The sequence below is a fragment of the Xiphophorus couchianus genome, chromosome 4 (genome assembly GCF_001444195.1).
Source record: "Xiphophorus couchianus chromosome 4, X_couchianus-1.0, whole genome shotgun sequence".
NCBI lineage: Eukaryota > Metazoa > Chordata > Actinopteri > Cyprinodontiformes > Poeciliidae > Xiphophorus > Xiphophorus couchianus.
In genome coordinates, this window is record NC_040231.1 from 23,004,096 (window position 1) to 23,013,781 (window position 9,686).

Sequence of the window (9,686 nt, forward strand, 5' to 3'; positions counted from 1 at the left end):
AATCAGTCATGATCACCAAAATGTGTCTATTTTGACAGAAAAAAGAAACACTTTATGCATTCGATTATTTTATGCCATGTTTTTTTTATTTTTTTTATTGTCTCTAGTTTGCATCAGTTTTCACTTTGACATTAAAGAAATCTTTTTTGTTTGACAAAGCCAAATGTTGTTGATTCATAAAAATGATAAACGTAAAAGGGGGTGAATACTTTTTGTAAGTACTATATATTTGTCTGTAATTTTAATTCAACATTTAATAAAGATGTCAGATCTTTTTGAAGTGCGCTAAAATAAAGTGCAACAGTACATTTATACCAGATTGCGCAACAAAATCCATCATGTCTTTTTTATTAATTATTATTAATTATTCTTTATTTTGTATATTTTACCTTTTAGAAAAGTTGATTAGTTTGAATATTAGAATTTGTTCTATTCCCAAGACTGAAATAAATGTTCAAAAATGATAAGTAGCCCAAAAAAAATATTCACACACACAAGCTCCTGGCTAGCTCGCCACGTGCAACGCTACTTAAGGCTAGGCGCCTGACTACGGCCAAATATAACAAATGGCGCTCAGATAGATTCGGCTATGGAGCCCGTGGGTGTGAATAAAATACCATTAGACAAAAGTATGTTTAAGTTATTGTATTCAACTTGTTTTTTTCTTTCATATATATATATGAAGATATGCAATAATAATAATATTTATAATAACAGTGATTTTCTATAATATAACCAAAAACACAACAAGGAAAAAAAACAAGCACTCAGCAACAAAACAATAAACCCTGATGTCACCCAAGAGTTTCTATTTTGGTCCATTCATGAATCCAAGGTGATCAATAGTCCATCAATCAATATCTGATTGTTTTCTTTTTTTTCAAGATCCAGAGCAAATAGGTCCAGAATGAAAAAATAGCTTGGTTCATTTAAATCCTACCGCGAAGCTGCGGTGATCCGGTAGCTCGCCATCCTGACGTGACACAGGGGGTGGGAAAAAACCTGACCTAAACAAGGTCATGAATAAAAATAAAACAAATTAGCTGTCATGTTTAAACATTGTTAAAATGTTATCCAAAATAAAGAAACATTCAACAATTACAAAAAAATAAACAAATAACTATATTCCATAAAGTGTTTTCTCATGAGCTTTTCAAATGAATTTCCAATTAAAGATCGCGATCAAATTCAAAGTTACATTCAGATTCAAATCAAGGGTATAGACCTTATTAAAGTTACCGGTCAAAGGTACAAATCAAATTAAAGTGCACTTTCACATTATATCTAAGTTTAATTGACGCAGTCAATTAAACTTAATTGACTTCCATATCGTTTCAATAAACAATTGTTTTTTTTCCCTTTTTTTTCGTTGCGCAACTCCCCAATAAAAAACAAATGACCAAGCCCAGAGTTCTATAGGCCGTTAGCAAAAATCAGTCAAAAAACAACTAAAACTGTCCTAAAAGGACGAATCTACAAAAATCAAAAGGCCTATTTAATATTTTAACAATATATAATCTATTCGACCACAAAATCAACAAAAAGAAAATGACCTTTTAAATCAATAAATAAACTTTTCAGTCATTAATGCACAGATTAAGTGGGCGTGTCGCCACCGCATTTCTATTTCCAAAGAAAAGAAAGTACGTAAATTAAACGACTCACCGTCGAGCGGTCGACAGGAAACACCCAATTTAATCCTTCGGCCTTTTTAGTAAGCCTCGATCCAGCCGTATTCTTCTATAAGTTTAGAAGACGCCGAGACGAGCAGCTGGCCACAGCCACAGCAGCAACAGCGATTGAGATCCGAGTCACCTGTGACCCGTAACTTAAAGGGTGCTGTCAGTTTGACCCGCCAAAATAAAATACGGGTTCCTTATTTTGTGCAGGTTACAAAAGCATTAGTGTGCTCAGTGAATAATCCTGTCACATCTGAAAATTCCCAACACCCTGCAACATGAAGACTTCCCTAACCAGATCATACATTTCTAATTTTTCAGTCAGGAGGAGCAGATAAGCGCCAAACACCTCTCAGCCTTCAATAAAACAAATTTAAAATAAAAGTCAAGACCCCCTGCTGTTTTCACCGCTGGCAAAGATATCTGCCACAGTCCCCAAACAAATGCACTGTTTCACGCAATATATACTTAAAACTGAAGCCAATGAAATTTACTGGTTTATGTTCACCGAGGGACCCATACAAGGACTCCTGCAGGAAATAATCTGCTGCAGAAGCTGTGGAGGTAAGCCACATTTTTTCCTCTTATTGGAAAGATCTTTATTTATTGCATTTATGTCATTATATAATCATAAAAAATGTCTTGTGCTGTTAAAGTATTCCAAACAAAACCCTAAGTTTTTACATTTGTCTCCAAAGCTTTCCAACTGCCATCCATTGTACTTTTTAATAATTTTGCATGGATGAAGATGCTGCTCGTATAGATGGCCTTGTGACAATGGTTTTCCAGCTTTCTATCTCAGAGTTGCCCAAATGATTTTTGAATTTTCCAAAAGAGCTGTACAGAATTTGAAATGTTCAGGATTTTACATGCGTGTCAGATAACACAACTTGTTATTTGTAAATTACTTGTAATTTGTGGAATGAAGTATTATTAAAATATTCTAGTATTATTTTAGTGTCTTGGTTGATAGTGTGAAGCCAAGGAAGTAGGGCATGACTAACTATTAAGTATCTGCACCATTTTTGTGTCTTGCACATTTTGACAGGAAGTGAAATGTTTAACCACATCAGACATAACTCCAGTTTGTCGGTCAATCACCAAGCCTCTGCTCAGAAGGGCACCAAAGCTTTCAACATCACAAAATAGTATTATCAGATGCAAGCTCTTGATAACAGAGCGAACAGCCAGATCCTAAACTTAGAGCCAACATTCTTGTCCCCAAGGTAAAAGCAGACTGCCTAAAATCCACTACCCTTCAGTACCCTTCCTGGCGATGCTCTGACTTTGAACATGAAAAAGTGATTTCTAAATGGCAAAACATCTTCTCCGATTCAAAGGCTCAAACTATCTAGGAAGTGTAAGAAGAGCATCTGCTTTGACCTTGTGTGGCATCAAAAAACCCCATAAATATTAAAAAAGTCTGCGTCTGATCCGTTGCCCTCAGCAGTGTTTGCAAAGGTCACAGCCCAATCGAGTCTAAATCTGTTTTCTAACACCAGAAATGACACCTTGTGTGTAGCGTGTAAGGTCTTCCACTCAGCACTGTTATCACCACCACGGCGTGCAAAATAACTCATAAGAACCTAAGCTGCACAACATAGCTGTAAATCAGAAAGGGGCTTTATTTTATAATCATGTAAAATAAACATTTTGACTTTACATATAAAATTCTGTTTATGTCTTATTATCCATTATGTAATATGATGTATGCTCATAAGGCAAAGGAAATGAGGAAGTCCCTTGCTGAATATGGCCTTGAGAATATTAAGTGCTAGACTGGCCCATAAATCACAAATGCATGTCATTTCCATTACCATGACATATATGCATAAATCCTTCTCTTCTATATTATATTAAAGTGTAGTTTCCAGCGAAGTGTGAATTCTCATCTAATGCTACAATGAGGCGCTTGGGAAATACAGGGACAAAGAGAGGAGGAAACAAATATAACTAAACACAGGAGCATCTAAGTCCATTGTCAGTCCCAATAAGAGCTAATAGTAATTGATCCTCATGTAGCAGCAACACTCAAGAAATCCATCCATTGATAAACACTTTGTTGAAAAAGTCACGCCATAGCGCCAGCACTGGGTTTTCGTTTCATTTGTGAAAATGAGGCAGCAATTTATTTCTAATCCAAAAATGGTAGCAATGGGCTAAACACAATAGTGTCTGCGCTGCTCTCTCAATATGATTTATGAGGTGGAATCTCTGTATATTTCTTTGGCAATAATAGGAAAATACAGCAATAAATCTGGGAATGTCAGGCAATTTTGGTATCACCTTGTTGGAATATCTGAATACATTATAAGAGGAGAGAAGAGGCAGAGGGGGAAACGTGTTCGACATTACAGTGAGGAAACATTTGGCTCTGCAGATGAACTGTGGCCCATCATTTCAGGTTTCATCATTGCATTTTGAATATTTTCAGAGTATTCAAGAACAAGACGAAGCATCTTTTGATATTTCATAAACTAAAGTCTTAATCACTTGATTCAAAAAGTAATCAGTGTATGACATTATAATGAAAATAATGGCTAGTTGCCTCACTAATAAGTAAATAGCTTTTGTTTTTGATTCATCTGCCAAGCCAAAGGTTTGTGTCACAATAACAAAATTTGTTCTATTGTGCAGTATACCATCACATAATTATGTGTGATTATTGTGTAATTACATAATTATAGTTCCCTGCCAGAGTAAAACAGGGTACACACAGAATTTCTTGATGCAGCAGAACTCTTTATGAGCCTGCTTTCCCTCTTAGCTGTAATCACTTAAAGTTAAATAAGGCCTACATGCACAGCCTTGTTTCTAGACATGCTTGTGATCATTGCAAAGGTCATTGAAAGCCCCATTTCAGCTGCCTGCCCAGCCCCTCCTACCCCCAAACCTTCTCCATCTCACAAACACACACATGTGCACCCCCGCCCGTGCACACACACACACACACACACACACACACACCCACACACACACCCACACATTAACACACACAGACTGAAATGAGCGCACCACGAAAGAGGTTGGTATGGAGATCACAAGCTCATTTGTCTCTTTATCAGACTGTGTCTCCCTCTCTCCAGAGGAGGTGTCTGTTTGAAGAATGTGCCACGGTTGGGAGGATGAATTTGCATGATGAACTTGGAATTTATTTATTTATTTTCCATCAGGCATCTCCTTACCATCACCCCACGCTCCCCCCTTAAAATACAGATTCCCATTAGATTGAGGGTAGCCACAGATTCTTAAAGAAAATGCTGTAGATAATGACTGTGCCCCTTAAGCTGTCGCACATCGAAAGGCAAAGATTTGTTACACTTCCACAGAGCATTCACACAGAAATCCTCTGTCGCATTGTGAAGCATCATGGTTTTAGAGGGAGTGCACATTAGCTATCCACTGGCATTATCCATAAACCCCAGAAAACACATTGGAGGAATATAATACATTGCAGGTGCAGGAAGTGAGTGAGAAACAATCTGATTAGAGGGTCAACACGTTATTTCTTTTTGCCGTATGATAAATATCTCAAACACTGCCATCTCAGCTAAGCATATCTTGTTTTGTTAAAAATGGATGCTGTGGATAGAGGCAAATTACTCACAAAGGAATCATTTTCACAGATGTTGCATAGTTGGAGCAATACTCAAAGCCCCTTCAAGCCTTTGATGATAGCTGTGGAGCTATAATATTGACGCAGGAAAAAGAATTACTTTATCATTACCAGCACAACCACAAATTTAGGTCCGAAGGATATCTGCAACAAAATCTATTCTAAATGCATTTTCAGAGTGTTGTTGAGAGAAACAAATATTGCGACCCCCTCAGATATTTAACCTGCAGAAGGATAGAAGAGTATGAAACAGTATGATAAGATTGAGGCACTTTTTTTTTTATCAGAACATTGATCTTTATCTCATGACACCAACCCAGGAAAAGTGACAAGTGCCTTTTTCCTTTTAGTGTCGTCATCTCATGGCATTTCATTTGCAGTGACTGAAGAAAAAAGAAAATACTGGCTCATCAAAGATTATTGCATGTGACAAAACTTTTCAATAGATCTATAATTATTGGATTATTGGGTATCTCCATGTGTTCTGTGCATGCATATACAGAACCCTGAACATTTAGTGGCACCCCTGGTGAGGATGTGTAAAATGTGTTTAAACAAATTAAACTTTTATTGAATTTATATGACACGCAAAGTTAAATCTTCCAGTAATGATTATTTTTACCATAATGATGTGGCACCTCTAATTCTCCCATCACGCTATTGTAGATGTTGAAGAAAGACAATGTTGCCTGACTATGGACATAAAACTGCAGCATACAGAATTTGATCATCAGAGTTGGTTGTCTCAGATCTATTGGACATGTCAAAAACAAGATCTGTCACAAAAGCAGCAAAGCTGTTACCATCATACCATCATATCCCACTGCTACAGAATCAACACCACTATGACCTAATAATTGCATTATTTAATCTCCCAATACTCTATGTAGAGTCTTCACTCACGTCAGCATACTAGATGCTTAACAGAATACAAACAGGTGCCATGACTTACTTTTTAAAAGGGAGAAATCATGGAAAATGTACTTTTTTGAGCTTTATATCATATTATGTCTCTCCCTGATCAAATGCACACCTGCTTTGATTTGTTCATGCATGTTTGAGAAATCCTTGAATCTCACTTTAACATCTGTTCATGCAATGCACCACCTATCGACTCAAATGTAGCTTTGGTGCTTCATTCCTCAGCCCAGCTGAAGACTTGGCTGAGGACCCCTCCCCCATGCCTCCTTCACACAACTCCAGCAGACTTGTGACAGCAGCAATTAGCAAACACCTGGTGGAACTGCACGACTGCTGAGCTTATGATAGAAGCTACAATGCCCCTAAGAATGGTTGTAAATGTCACCAGTGGATGGCATGGAGAAGTATTGTTATGATGACATGCTGAAGAGGCATTGTTGGAAACAGAAGGAGATTCTTAAAGAGACAGAGGTCAATTTCAAGGCGTCAGATGCAAAGTCAATTTATTTATTTATTTTTTATATAGTTAGCATTCTCATAGCAACTGAAGGTGACATAGTTACTTGATTATGATCAATACGGGAAAATTTATGAATTAAACTGGAAAGTGACCTAATAGAGAAAGGAATGTACTTTCTCTTCCCACTCTCTTAATACCAATGCCCGGTCAGAATGGTTCCACATAAAAAGTGACCCACAAATTTTAACATGATTGGATGATCATCCAGTTAAGTTTATCTTTCCACTATTCACACTAAAGAGGAAGAGACCTGAAAAACATCTGAAGCAAAGCTGACTGTTGGAGAAGTGAAGAAATGTTTTCAGTTTAAGATTAGATAAGAGATTAATTTGTTTTCAGACTTTTCACACATCATTCCTAAGGTTGCCAGTAAATTCGGACACCACCACTTTGAATGCCACAAGTTTGCTTTGAAAAAAAGCAGGATTTGAACAGTTTACCTTGTTCACTTGTGGATTATAAACTCAACTCAGCTGACAAAATGAACAATAACGTTATTTATTTTTAGTGTCTTTACTGAATTTCTTAGCTATGGTCTTTTTCTTATTTTTTTTTTACCCACATTTGTTAAAACGTGCAAATTCTGATTTCACGTTGCTGTGCACTGGCTAATTTTAGCAGTGATCAGTTTTCTTCTGCTAGTTCTACTGCATGAAAAACATTTCAGGTTATTGTAGTCAGAGTGTCAACGTTACCTTTTGTGTCTCAACCTAAGACCTAGCTTTGTTGTTCCTCTGAGCAGTACAAAGCAGTAACAAATCAGTTTAGCAGAGTTATGAATCTGTCAAATCAAAGTTGAACACAAGGGGAGAATACACTCTGACACTGAATCATTAATGATTAATCATCTCACACAGGGAATCCATCTGCATGTAGACTGATGCGTGTGCATGTACTTTATGTCTCTCCTTATCCAAGCACTATTAGTAATTCATGAGACTTAATTTTTGAATCATTGTTTTTCTAAGTAACGCATAAAAATCCAATCTACGTGGCTATTTGTATGCTGACTTGACATGTACATTGACTGAGAAGAGTAGTACAGGTTGTCAAGGTTGTTGTACTGTAAAAAAAACCTGTAATAACTGATTCTTACTCTTAATCATAAAACACTGATGGATTTTTATTGGATATAACTTGTAGGATTTAAAAGATCATTGACAGCTTAACCTTCGTAGATTAAACATTTATAACACCCAGCATGCTGCACAGATGGGGTCACACGTTTTCAATTTTTCAGGAATGCTTGATGTCATACATCAACAAAGACATGTTATCAGCAGTTATTTTAAAGGAGTGTCTGCATATAAAAATCATCCAAATTTCTTCATCACTAAATTTCTAAAATATACTTCTAGCAAAGTAAGTTAATCAGAATGAAACCTAGTTTTACAACAGCACACTGAAACTTTACTCAGCAGACACATAGTAGCAGGCTAAATATTGCATTGGGCACTCTTGAATAGCAGCCATCTACTTTAGTCAGAGAGTGAAACAAGAAGATGGGCACATTAAAAATGAAAAGCAAAAACTTCTATGAGACTTCTATGGTAAAAGAATAAACAACTAAGTTACTGTTAGTGGTGCAAAAAGTTGGTTTGCACTATACAGAGGTGCTGCGCTAGGGAGGGCACCAAAGCAACGGCAGAAAAATTATTTCTGTATTTAACAGCTACCTGTGCATGTGCAAATTATGTGATCAATAACAGAGGCACAGTACTGATTAGGTGCTCTTTTGCACCATTCATTCCCTCACCCCTCCGCCCTTCTCCCTCCAAACAGAGGGTGTCCAATGTGCGCCCCTCTAGGAACATGCTGGATAGTGATTCTTGTCATTTGAATCGTGTTGTCATCTGATGACAGGAAGTTGAAGATGGAGAGGCAGAAAAGAAAGCTTTGAGGGCAGAAAATGTAAGAGGAAGAAGGATAAGGATAGGGATGAAAAAAGATTTTGAAAGATAGCAGGTAAATTCTATCAGGGTAAGAAGAGCAGGTCTGGAAATGTTCAGCTTTGCTTAAGTTACAAGTAAAATGACTGGCCACTGTTGTCCAGCAACTTTGTGCTGTATTTACAGTAGATCATGACAAGGAAAATAACTAATAAAGGAATTTGTTTGTGCTTATTTTTGTTCTCCAAATAGTAACTAATCATTTGTTTATCCAGATGAAGAATCACAAAACAGATCAATTATAGAATGTGGCAGTGATAAACATTATTGTGTGAGGGACCAGTTGCTGGGGACCTTAGATCAAGGACCCCCCCTTCCATTAAAATGATTCTATTCTTGTTCCTATGAATATTTTTGCTTTGTTTTGTTATTAAAAGGCACTGTGATTCATGAAGCTGTACATTCATATATATGTTGATAACTATTCTGGCTGAGAGTGAAAGGAGTTTAGAAAAGCATCACTTTTGAACAGGCGCGTAGGGCAGCCTTGGGTCCTCAGTGCTTGCTGTGTTGAAGAAGCCGAGTAGTAGATAGCAGCCTGAGTGTGACGCACGTTGGATTATGGATGTTGTTTGTGTTTCAAGAAAAAAAGGAAAGTAAAGAAAATTTACAACAACCGCATGTCTCGACATCATTTTTGTTCGAGTGTGCAACAAAAATCTTTGTTCAATATATTACCACAGATCTGTTGTGACCTACAGTATCTGATAAGTCTGATCAGTTGCAGCATCCACTCAATAACTGTTATCCAACAAGGATATCATTTCAAATAAAATGTCATGTTTTTTTTATATGTGGTTTGACAGCTGTATTTTTTAAACATACATAACACAAAGTTCATGTCATCTAGTTGGATGGACAGAAGGAAGAGATAAAGAATCAGGACAGACAGGGGAAGGCAAAGGTTGGTATAATATTAAGTGGAAATGTAGGAACAGCCACTTAATTCCAAGTGATTATTTTTAAAATATTTATTTTTTAAAAAGTGCATTAGCAAGATC

General features: G+C 36.7%; 1 long non-coding RNA gene across 1 annotated transcript; it reads right to left on the reverse strand.

Moving 5' to 3' along the window:
• Window positions 1–435: 435 nt before the first annotated feature.
• LOC114142582 (uncharacterized) lies at window positions 436–1,889 on the reverse strand. Its single transcript, XR_003595060.1, has 2 exons — window positions 1,666–1,889; window positions 436–1,007 (listed from the first exon to the last, which is right to left on the reverse strand). It is a non-coding gene; the product is annotated as an uncharacterized LOC114142582 (long non-coding RNA).
• Window positions 1,890–9,686: the final 7,797 nt, after the last annotated feature.